The sequence below is a fragment of the Pseudophryne corroboree genome, chromosome 2 (assembly GCF_028390025.1).
Source record: "Pseudophryne corroboree isolate aPseCor3 chromosome 2, aPseCor3.hap2, whole genome shotgun sequence".
In the NCBI taxonomy this organism is placed as follows: Eukaryota; Metazoa; Chordata; class Amphibia; order Anura; family Myobatrachidae; genus Pseudophryne; species Pseudophryne corroboree.
The window spans coordinates 764,257,494-764,269,732 of NC_086445.1; the positions used below are offsets into that span (position 1 = coordinate 764,257,494).

General features: G+C 48.7%; 1 long non-coding RNA gene across 1 annotated transcript in view; it reads right to left on the reverse strand.

Moving 5' to 3' along the window:
- The window catches only part of LOC135051197 (uncharacterized), a 301,200-nt gene extending 297,139 nt beyond the window's left edge, over positions 1–4,061 (reverse strand). The window contains exon 1 of the long non-coding RNA XR_010242109.1: positions 3,600–4,061. This is a non-coding gene — a long non-coding RNA (uncharacterized LOC135051197). The remainder of the gene's footprint in view (positions 1–3,599) is intronic.
- Between the last annotated feature and the right edge of the window lie 8,178 nt (positions 4,062–12,239).

Below are 12,239 nucleotides of genomic sequence, written 5' to 3' on the forward strand. Positions count from 1 at the left end.
TTTTCTAAACTGAGGTCTGGAGGAGGGGCATAGAGGGAGGAGCCAGTTCACACTCTGAAAAAGTCTTAAAGTGCCCATGGCTCCTGCGGAACCATCTATACCCCATGGTACTAAAGTGGACCCCAGCATCCTCTAGGACGTATGAGAAATATTACTCTCCTGTAATTTCTTGTATTATGTTTTCCGAGATGGCTATGTATTTCAACTTAACATATAAAGGGAGAGAGAAACACAATACACAATTGTGTAATACTGTTTGTATAGAATGTTAAACAATATCCACAGTGTACAAAATGTTTAAATCTGTGAGCTCACTCCACCACCATAAATGGTGGATTAATGCCCCCCACCCCCAACCCACAGAGTGCCCCTCACAGCTGGAGGCTAGTAATCAAGCATACAGTAATAATTTTCACATCTAGGTCTGTACCACCACCACAATATATAAATGAATACTAGGGTCGACCTCCCCAAACCCCCCCCCCCCACCACCACCACCCTCACCCCCACCCTGACAGTACACTCACAGTGTTTCCAATGTGATTAAGCATGTAGCAGGACCTTTGGAAAGAAAACTTCAGGACCACCTCCTTAAAATCACAATGCTCAGCACAAATTTATTAGGATCTCCAAAGAAAAAAAAAATCCAAGAGGCAATTTACTATAAACAGTCATAAAAAAAAACAAATGATAACAGGAATGGTAACTTCATGGAAGATGACAGGTAGGGCTCCCTAAAAAAACACATGGGGATATATTTACTAAGATTCGTGTTTCTTCCGATTTCAGTAGAAACTGAACTTGAATGACATTGGCCGGGCAAAATTTCAACTTTTTGAATATGTGTTCGGTAATTTACTAAGCTACAGTGTTTCTCAAATTAGTATTTTCCGATGTCAATGCCATTCGTATTGTCGGGTAGTGTTTTATGGGAGAGATTAGTAAAACACTGCCGGACATAACACAATGAAGCCCGGTCGATTCAGTGAGATCCGTGTAGGGCTTCATTGTGTATAGTATGGAAAGAGTTAAAAGTATTCAAAAATTTGTGCGGGGGTCCCCCTCCTAAGCATAACCAGCCTCGGGCTCTTTGAGCCGGCCCTGGTTGTTTAAATACCGGGGGGAAATTGCACAGGGGTTCCCCAGTATTTAGACAACCAGCATCGTGCTCTTGGGCCAGTCCTGGTTCCAAAAATACGGGGGACAAAAGACAGAGGTCCCTCATATTTTTCAAACCAGCACCGGGCTCCACTAGCCAGGAAGATAATGCCACAGCCAGGGGACACATTTATGTAGGCAGGGCCGTAACTAGGGCCGTAACTAGGGAGGGGGGGGGGGGGGGGGGGGCTAAGGGGTCACGTGCCCCGGGCGCCGGAAGGAGGGGGGCGCCGAGAACTCTGCCCGGCTCCTTCGGCCATCTGCTCCTCCGCCCGTGTGGATGTTAGTGCCGCCGATTGTAAGTTCAGTGGAGCACTGTTAAATGTGCTGACCGTTGTCAGTGTGACAATATGCAATTGCAGGTAGCCGGATAGTGTAAAGTGTTGGTGCTGCCGATCGTGAGTGCAGCGAAGCACTGTTGTGTGAGCGGGCCGCGGTCAGCGTGTCAGTATGTGAATGCAGGTAACCTGGTATAGTCCAGTACTAGTAGGCAGCTGATGATAACAGAAATATGCCCTGCTGGATGCAATAGCTACCACCTCCCCTCCGTGACAATGCTGGATTTTTAGGATGTATCGGCAGGTGGAGGAGCAGATGGCCAGTAGGCAGCTGATGGTAAAAGAAATATGCGCCCTGTCATTACTGGCTGCCTCCATTGGAATCCAAGAACACATCTACACAAGATGCATTTACAGCACTACAGGCTTGAAGTGCACATTAGGAGGAGAGCCACAGCTGTGATAGGTAAAGTTGGAAACTGTCTAAAGAATATATGTGAAACATTTTGATAGTGACAGCAGTGACTCCCATCTCTCCAGTGGCGTGCGGTGAGGTCAGTGGCTGGTGAGGCACTACAGCCATAATGTCCTCCGAATCCTGCCGATGACCCCTACCGCCGCAGAGCCAATGCCCACTACTGCCCCTGTGCCGATGCCTGCTGCCACCGCCAATGACTTACAAACTCGCCCACCATCAACTGATCCAGCCCTCCGTCACTAATTTGCATCTCAGTCCGATGCCACCAATGCCCGGTACCTGCCTGCTCATCATACTTGTGATATATTGTACATTTTTATAGAAAATAAATAAATAAGTGTTTGGGACTGGGAGGAGGACATGAATGCAATTTTGTTGTCCAGGGCTTCCATTTGTCAAATTACGTCGCATAGTAGCGCCACTTACACAAATTACGCCAGGCAAGCTCCCTTTTACACATTACAGCAGGTAGAGCCCGTGGCGGAACTAGCGAGCGGTGGGCCCATGTGCGACAAAATGCTTTGGACCCCCTTCCCCATTCCATCCAAGTTTATGTAAAACAGGAGCAGTGCGCGCTGCAGGCATGCGCAAAATATATAGGGGCGTGGCTTCGTGGGGAAGGGGTGTGGCCACAAAATTATACCAATTCATATAACGGTGCATAGTAGTCTCTATTATTCAAATTACGCCGCACAGTAGCACCACTACACCAGGTAGAGTCCCTTTTACACATTACGGCAGACAACGTCCACCTTTTTACACATTACGGCAGACAGCGTCCCCTTTTTACACATTACGGCAAACAGTCCCCCTTTTTACACATTACGGCAGACAACGTCCACCTTTTTACACATTACGGCAGACAACGTCCCCTTATTACACATTACAGCAGACAGTGTCCCCTTTTTACACATTACAGCAGACAGTGTCCCCTTTTTACACATTACGGCAGACAACGTCCCCCTTTTTACACATTACGGCAGACAATGTCCCCCTTTTTACACATTACGGCAGACAGCGTCTGCCTTTTTAGACATTACGGCAGACAGCGTCCCCTTTTTAGACATTACGGCAGACTGCGTCCCCTTTTTTGACATTACGACAGACTGCGTCCCCTTTTTAGACATTACGGTAGACTGCGTCCCCTTTGTACACATTACGACAGACAGTGTCCCCTTTTTTACAAATTACAGCACACAGCCCCCCTTTTTTGTACACATTACGACAGGTAGAGCACTTTACACACACCCCTCCCCCCACTCTACCCTTAAGCTGTGGTGTAGTGTAGGTGCAGTGCAGTGTAGTGCAGTGCAGTACAGTGTAGTGTACTGCAGTGTAGGTGTAGTGCAGTGCAGTGCAGTACAGTGTAGTGTAGTGCAGTGTAGTACAGTACAGTGTAGTGTAGTGTAGGTGCAGTACAGTGTGGTGTAGTGTAGTGTAGGTGCAGTGTAGTGTAGGTGCAGTGTAGGTGTAGTGTAGTGTAGGTGTAGTGTAGGTGTAGTGTAGTACAGTGTAGTGTAGTGCAGTGTAGGTGTAGTGTAGGTGCAGTGTAGTACAGTGTAGTGTAGTACAGTGTAGTGTAGTACAGTGTAGTGTGGTGTAGTGTAGGTGCAGTGTAGTACAGTGTAGTGTAGTGTAGTGCAGTGTAGGTGTAGTGTAGGTGTAGTGTAGTGTCAGCCACTTACATGATTTCTTCTTCTGGCTGCAGGCTCCTGACGCGGCGCTCCCTTGGTCTGTACATTGCACTGCAGGCCAAGGGGAGGGGAGGGGGAGGGGGGGGGATGATAAGCAGCACCAGGTGAGAGGGGGGTAGATTAGAGGCACCAGCGGTGGTTGGGGGGAGAGATGAGCGGCAGCTGCACTGATGGTGAGTGGGTGGGGGGGGGGGGGGAGATGAGCAGCACCAGCGGGGAGGAAGGGGGGAGAGATGATCAGCACTGGCGGGGGCGGTAGATGACAGGCACCAGCGTTGGTTGGGGGACCTGGGGGAGAGATGAGCGGCAGCTGCCCTGATGGTGTGTGGGGGGGGGGGAGATGAGCAGCACCAGCGGGGAGGGAGGGAGGAGAGATGATCAGCACTGGCGGGGGGGGGGCGGTAGATGACAGGCACCAGCGTTGGTTGGGGGACCCGGGGGAGAGATGAGCGGCAGCTGCACTGATGGTGAGTGGGGGGGGGGGGAGATGAGCAGCACCAGCGGGGAGGGAGGGGGGAGAGATGATCAGCACTGGCGCGGGGGGGGGGGGAGGGGGGGTAGATGAGAAGCACCAGCGGGGAGGGAGGGGGGAGAGATGATCAGCACTGGCGCGGGGGGGGGGGGGGAGGGGGGTAGATGAGAAGCACCAGCGGGGAGGGAGGGGGGAGAGATGATCAGCACTGGTGCGGGGGCGGGGAGGGGGGTAGATGAGAAGCACCAGCAGGGAGGGGGGGGGGGAGAGATGATCAGCACTGGTGCGGGGGGAGGGGAGAGGGGGGTAGATGAGAAGCACCAGCGTGGAGGGTGGGGGGAGAGATGATCAGCACTGGCGCGGGGGGGGGGGGGGGTAGATGAGTTGCACCAGCGGGGAGGGAGGGGGGAGAGATGATCAGCACTGGTGCGGGGGGGGGGAGGGGGGTAGATGAGAAGCACCAGCGGGGAGGGGGGGGGAGAGATGATCAGCACTGGTGCGGGGGGGGGGAGAGGGGGGTAGATGAGAAGCACCAGCGGGGAGGGAGAGAGGAGAGATGATCAGCACTGGCGGGGGGGGGGGGGGGGGGGCGGTTTATGACAGGCACCAGCGTTGGTTGGGGGACCCGGGGGAGAGATGAGCGGCAGCTGCACTGATGGTGAGTGGGGGAGGAGGGGGGGGAAGATGAGCAGCACTAGCGGGGAGGGAGGGGGGAGAGATGATCACCACTGGCGCGGGGGAGGGGGAGGGGGGTAGATGAGATGCACCAGCGATGGTGTGGGGGGCAGCACTGACGGTGAGCGGCCCGGGGGAGATGATCAGCACCAGGGGTAGGGGCGGTGTTGAGCGGCGCAGAGCTCTACGCCGCCTAGTCAAGAGGAGAGGTCGTCAGCACCAGGTGACGGGGGTCGGGGGTGATGAGCGGCGGCGCCGGCGGTGTGCGGGTGATGCGGGTCTGGCCAGACGAACGGAAGCTGCAGGGACTCAGGTCAGGAGTAGCCCTGCCCATGATCTCATAGTGCCCAATCATATCTGCAGCAGTGACAGGGGCGTGCTTTCATATGGGCAGAAAGCACGCCCCTGTCACTGAGGCACTCACACTGGTGCCACTGCCGCTTATCCTGGTTTTTGTAATGGGCTTTTACAGCCCTGTCCTTGGCCCCGCCCCCTGCCCGCCCCCCGCGTCCGACCCTTTACCATTATACACAGGAGGCACCGCTCTCGGTGCCTCTAAAAAAAATGTAACCAGTTTTAAAGTGTAGAAATGATTAAAATAATATAAAGCATATACTTAGGACACAGAATATGTGTCATAAGTATATTCTTTATATTATTGTAATCATTAATGATAGGGGAGAATGACAGGGGAGGCACTGCCTCCCCTGCCTCCCCTGACTGCACGTCCCTGCATCTCTCCCTCACCCCTCTCCCTATCTCTCCCTCACCCCTCTCTCCCTATCTCTCCCTCACCCCTCTCTCTCTCCCCATCTCTCCCTCAACCCCCTCTCCTATCTCTCTCAGTCTCTTCTCTCCAATCTTTATCTCTCTCTCACCCCTCTCTCTCCCTCTCCTCCATCTCTCTCCCTCACGACTCTGTCTCTCTCTGCTCTCCCATCTCTTTCTCCATCTCTCCCCTGTGGGGCTGCATAATGTTAATGAGGGGTACTACTGTGCCGTGTGATGAGAATAAGGTTGCACTACAGCGTGGCGTAGTTTTAATGGGCTTTTTTTTTTTTAATTTCAATTAACGTTGAATTATTATTTCTTTAAAAAAATTTAAAAATTTAAATATTTTAATTAATGTTTTTTATTTTTTATTTATATATACACATATATATATATTTTTTCGGGGGGGGTTGGGGGTGCCAAAGTACTGCCTTGCCCCGGGTGCCGAGAATCCTAGTTTCGGCCCTGATGTAGGTCCCTGCGGCCATGGCAGTGTTTGGCTATTATCGGCAGTGATTGAGAATTTGAATTCTTAGTAAATTACCGAGTTCTATTAAATAACAGGCGTATTTGACTGATGGTCTATTCATTGGAATTTGTCTAGACGGCTGAGAAAAAAAATACCAATTCCCCAAACACTGCCGAGTTTAATGTCTGGTAAATTACCGAGATGCCACTTAGAAACAAAGTGCAACACGAATGGATTTGAATGAATTCGGTACCTTAGTAAATATACCCCATTGAGTCCTTTCTGTTGCATAGGGCAGAGTCCACAAATCCCAAACAATGCGTTTCAATCTGTACACCATTTTTTCCAAGGTGTACTGGGATTCTGGCATCATCACATATCTTTACCTCTAACAATTAGCAATAAACAAATTATAAAACCTCCAAACTCTGTAACATGACTATGTATATAAGAACTTAAACAATTCAGACATAAAATAATAGAGATTCCCGGTGATATGTCCTCCCACCGCGTCCTGCAACTTCCAGTATCGCTTACCGGAAATGGCTGTATCGTTAGTTCTTCTGGTCCAGGTGTTATTAAAAGTCCATTTCCACCTGCGATCCACCAGAAGTGGTGCAGCAATTGTGTCATACTGGATATCTTGCAGTACCTTTATCCTTATTGTAAAAGCCAGAGACAGGAAGTTCCACAGCAGATATTTTGAAGTAGTCTTTATATGAAGATGGGAACAGGGATTAATACGGCAGCTAGTTTGTTGTTCTCTTTCAGAACATGGGTTCTTTATCTTGTCCATATTTACAACTACCAAATGCCATAACTTTACATGTAGGAAATCCATCTAAAATGAATTAGGTATCAATAAACACATATAAAAACAATGTTAAGTCGTTCACTACATAGTTTAAAAAAAAAGCAATTCTGTTAATCAACTCCTATAAAAACGATGTAACTTTAAAATTGCTGTTTAAGCTATTAGGTATAAGGTTATCATACTCATAAATTCATTTTCATTTCAGTTTTCATTTCAGTTGTCTATCTAGATCATGGGTCTGCAACCCGTGGCTCTCCAGCTGCTGTGGAACTACACATCCCAGCATGCCTTGCTTTTAAGGCATGCTACAACTAAGCCAGGGCATGCTGGGATGTGTAATTTCACAGCAGCTGGAGAGTCGCAGGTTGCAGACCCATGGTCTAGGTGATAGAAATGTCCGTAAAAACGCAGGTGGGCTCAAGCTTTTTCAGGGAGGGTGTCTGACGTCAGCTCCGGCCCTGATCAGGCTGTTCTCATCGCACTGGAAGAGTAAGTCCTTCGCTGTGCAGAGAATGCACAAAATCAGTTTGTGCAGCTCTGCTACACATGAAATCGCACACCTGCACAGCGAAAAACCACTGCCCCGTAAGTGGTGACTATCTGATCGCAGGGCAGAAAAAACGCAGCAAAGCGATCGGATCTGAAGGATATTTTTATCCTTTTATTTTCTGAAATTGTCTGAAATCAGTGTCCACTATAAAATAAGCCTATATACTTTGTAACTCTTTTTTTGTAACTAAGTATTAATAATTGTGTATGCAGGTAGTAGCTAAGGCTACCTAGTCTCAGAGCACTGAGTTCCTCTTGCTGGTGGGAATTACTGTGTCAGAAGTAACCCATACTGTAAGTCACTGGCTGTGATTTTTCAGATTGATTATCTGGAGAATCGTATGGCCATTCGTGATAGGTACACATAAATTATTTGAAGCCAGAACCGACCCTAGACATAGGCAATCTAGGTAAATGCCTAGGGCATTTGGAATGCCTAGCGGCACAAGCAGATTCTGCTGATTAAAATTATATGCAGCATGCCTATATTCTGTGTGTGACTGCGGCTCTATCTGCATACCAAATACTACTGTACGTTACAGTGTATTCCTGGAAATCACTGTAATGTAGCATTTCGTATGCAGATACAGCCCGAGTCGCACACAGAATATAGGTGTGTTAATGATCATTTTAGTCAGCAGAACCTGCTTGTGCATCCTACTCACATAGCAGTGAAAATAAGATGCATTTTTTGGAAAAAAAAAAGGTGCCAACCGTTAGCAGAGCTGGATGGGAGCTGCATGGCATATTGAGGCAAGATGTATGAGTACAAATCTGTATTCAAGCAGAGGCAGATGTCACAGTTTTAGCGGCCGTGTGGGTGCTGTGTGTGAGTAGGTTCGTTGTGCAATAGCGTTCAGCATATTTGTAAGGGGCATTATGTGTGTCACATGTATAAATGCATTAATAATGTGCAGCATATGTGTAAGGGGCATTATGTGTGTCATTATGTGTAAAATGGAATTAATAAAGGTTGGTATAATGTGTAAGGTGCATTATGTTTAACAGGACATTAATAATGTGTGTCATATGTGTAAGGGGCATTACTGTGTGAAATTATGTGTATAAAGGCATTACTAATGTGTGGTATTATGTGTATAAGGTGCTCTACTGTGTGGCATAATGTATAGAAAAGGCACTACTGTGTGGTTGTCAGATTGTGTTTGGTCTGTGTCCCCGGAGGGGGCGCTAGTGGGTCAGTGGAGGTAGGAGGAAAGAGACGAGGAGGTTGAATCACGTTCTTGCGCATGAGCGCAATGGTATTTATTCAGCAGATAAGTATTAACAGAAATGCAGCAGAAATAATAATAATAATAGCAGATGGAAAAGTCAAACACTTGGAATGATAACAACAGTCTATGGCAATGGGTGATAGGTGAGTTGAGAAATCATATCCGGAAATATAAAACAACGGAATGAATGTCAATGAAATGATTCTGGTTTAGAAACCAGTGCAGGGTTTTAAAACAGAGAACTAAGGCAGTAGATGGATATTGCAAACCTGAGCATAAGCAGGAGACCAACTCACAGTGCAGGTGATGAGGCACTGGCAGCAGCAAGCTGTGTCACAGGTGGAGGAAATGAACACACCTGGAGTTTAGTCTTCAACTGCAGGCTGAAGCACACAAGGTAGTGATGAGTGTGAAGCCCAATGCAGGTTGCTGGTATTGCTGAGCCTTGAAGTTCCACGGGAGAAATATAGAATCACCAGGAGTATAAGTTCTTAGCAGAGAACCAGGAACTCAGGAGTAACAGGAGCCGATCCTTTCATGCGAGTTGTCAGAATGACACAAAGTCCAGGATGCCTGTGAGGTGAAACTGTAGCCTCCTATATACCCCATGGTGTGCAGGGATTGGATGGAGGAAAGGACAGTGGGTGCGGCCACGCACCGGATTGGCCGCAGCATACTAGCTGTTTGGAAACTGTCATGGCGGCGCCCACGCCGCGGCCCAGCGGGGACGCGGCGCGCACACGCCCGCTGGCTCAGGAGTGTTCCCAGGACCTTGATGATGTCCCATGGCAGGGGCATAGGCGACAGGTGACCGCAGGGAGCCAGGACGGAGTCCGCAGCGGCGGACGGATGCCAGTCTGGTAAGTCGATTCCTGACAGTACCCCCTCCTTTAGAGGTGGACACCGAACACCCACGTGGTTTGGAGGGATGAGTGCTGTGGAAGACACGGACCAACCTAGGAGCATGGACATCAGATGAATTCACCCAGCTTCTCTCCTCTGGGCCATAACCGAACCAATCGACCAGGTACTGGAGACGTCCATACCGGCAACGGGAGTCCAGAATCTTATTGATCTCAAATTCCACGCCCCGCTGAGTTCGAACCTTGGGACCTACTGGAAGAGTATTCTGAAAGCGGTTTAGGATTAGAGGTCTGAGGAGAGAAATGTGAAAGGCATTAGAAATACGAAGTGAAGGTGGTAATTTCAACTTGTAAGCCACTGGGTTGATGACACTCTCAATAGGGTAAGGACCAATGAAGCGTGGTGCAAACTTCATGGATGGGACCCTGAGACGAAGGTTGCGGGTTGATAACCAAACCCTGTCCCCCGGTTTCAAATGGGGAACCGCACGTCTCTTGCGGTCGGCGTAGATCTTGTATCGACTGGAGGCTTTTTTGAGGGAAACATGAATTCTTTTCCAAATGGAGGAAAACTGAGTCAGAGCAGTAGTGGCAGCAGGAACATCCAAGTGAGGGAGTTCTTGGAATTCAGGTACTCGGGGATGTTGCCCGTAGACTGCAAAGAATGGTGTCGTGTCTGTAGCAGTGTGGTAACGAAAGTTATGGGCAAACTCAGCCCATGGGAGCAGATTGAACCAATCATCCTGGGAGGATGTCACATATAACCTTAGAAAAGTCTCAAGTTCTTGATTGACTCTCTCTGTCTGCCCATTCGTCTGAGGATGGTATGATGACGAGAATTTCAATTTTATCTGCATGGCAGAACAGAGGGCCCTCCAAAACCTCGCTACAAACTGTACCCCCCGATCAGATATTATTTCGGAGGGTAAACCGTGTAAACGGAAGATCTCCTGTAGGAAGATCTGGGCAAGTTTCGGGGCAGAAGGGAGACCCTGGAGAGGAACGAAATGAGCCATCTTAGAAAATCTGTCCACTACAACCCAAATAGTGTTATGTCCCTGAGAAGGTGGAAGATCAGTGATAAAATCCATTGATAGATGAGACCAAGGACGATTAGGGACAGATAAGGGTTGTAACTGACCTGCTGGAGACTGACGAGGAGTCTTGTGCTGCACACATTTCGGACAGGATGCCACGAAATCCTGGATGTCCACTTTCATCTTCGGCCACCAATATGACGCAGAAAGGAACTTGAATGTCTTCAGGACACCAGGATGACCAGTGAACTTGGATTGGTGGGCCCAAGCTAGCAACTTGGGACGGAGTTCTGGGGAAACAAAAGTCTTACCCGGAGGTGGAGCTGGAGAGACTTGAGAGGCAGCGAAAACCACGGGACTCAGGATGGAATGTGGCACAGAGCCAGCTGTTCCCTCTTCTGATTCCATGGACCGGGATAATGCGTCGGCTTTCACATTCTGTGAACCTGGGCGGAAATGAAGCCTAAAATTAAAACGTGAGAAAAACATAGCCCACCTGGACTGGCGAGGGTTAAGGCACTGAGCTGCTTTTAGGTATAGCAGGTTTTTATGATCCGTGAAGATGTTAAACGGATGTTTAGCCCCTTCTAGGAGATATCTCCATTCCTCGAGAGCCAGTTTGATTGCCAGTAACTCTTGATCTCCCACGGAGTAGTTAGCTTCTGCGGGAAGAAACTTGCGAGAAAAGAATCCACAAGGGTGAACTTTCCCATCAGATCCCTTCTGGGAGAGAACAGCTCCAACCCCAACTGTAGAGGCATCTACCTCCAACTCGAACGGCCTGTTGACATCTGGCTGTGACAGCACTGGAGCAGACATAAAGGCTAGCTTGATCTTCCGGAAGGCTGCCAAGGCTTCTTCTGACCAGTTGGAATGATCTGCCCCTTTCCGAGTCAGGTTGGTAATAGGAGCGATGAGAGTGGAGAATCCTCGAATAAATTTTCTATAATAGTTGGCAAAACCCAGGAACCGCTGGATAGATTTGAGGGAGTTTGGAATGGACCAATTGGCAATGGCTTCCAATTTTGCCGGGTCCATCTGAAGATCCGATCCGGAAATTATATACCCCAGGAAGGGTATAGAGGGAACTTCGAAGGTACATTTAGATAATTTCCCGTAGAGACGGTTCTCACGAAGACGTCGGAGAACTTCACAGACTTGTAGGCGATGAGATGGAAGGTCTTGAGAAAAGATAAGAATATCATCTAAGTAAACAACAAGGTATTTATACAGGACATCACGAAAGATCTCGTTCACGAAGTGTTGGAATACTGCTGGAGCATTACTTAACCCAAATGGCATTACCAGGTATTCATAATGGCCATCTCGAGTATTGAAGGCTGTCTTCCACTCGTCACCACTCCGGATTCTGATGAGATTATAGGCACCGCGGAGATCTAACTTGGTGAAGATGCGAGCCCCCTTAACTCTATCAAAAAGTTCGGTAATAAGTGGTAGAGGATAACTATTCTTGATGGTAATGTCATTGAGACCCCGATAGTCAATGCATGGACGTAATCCACCATCCTTCTTTTTGACGAAGAAGAAACCTGCACCAGCGGGTGATGATGACGGACGGATGAATCCTTTCTGAAGATTCTCTCTGATGTAATTACTCATCGCCTCTGTTTCAGGAACAGACAAAGGGTAGGTGCGCCCCCTGGGTGGCTTCTTGCCAGGAAGGAGATCGATGGGACAATCCCATTCCCTATGGGGCGGCAGGATATCAGCAGCCTTCTCACAGAAGAC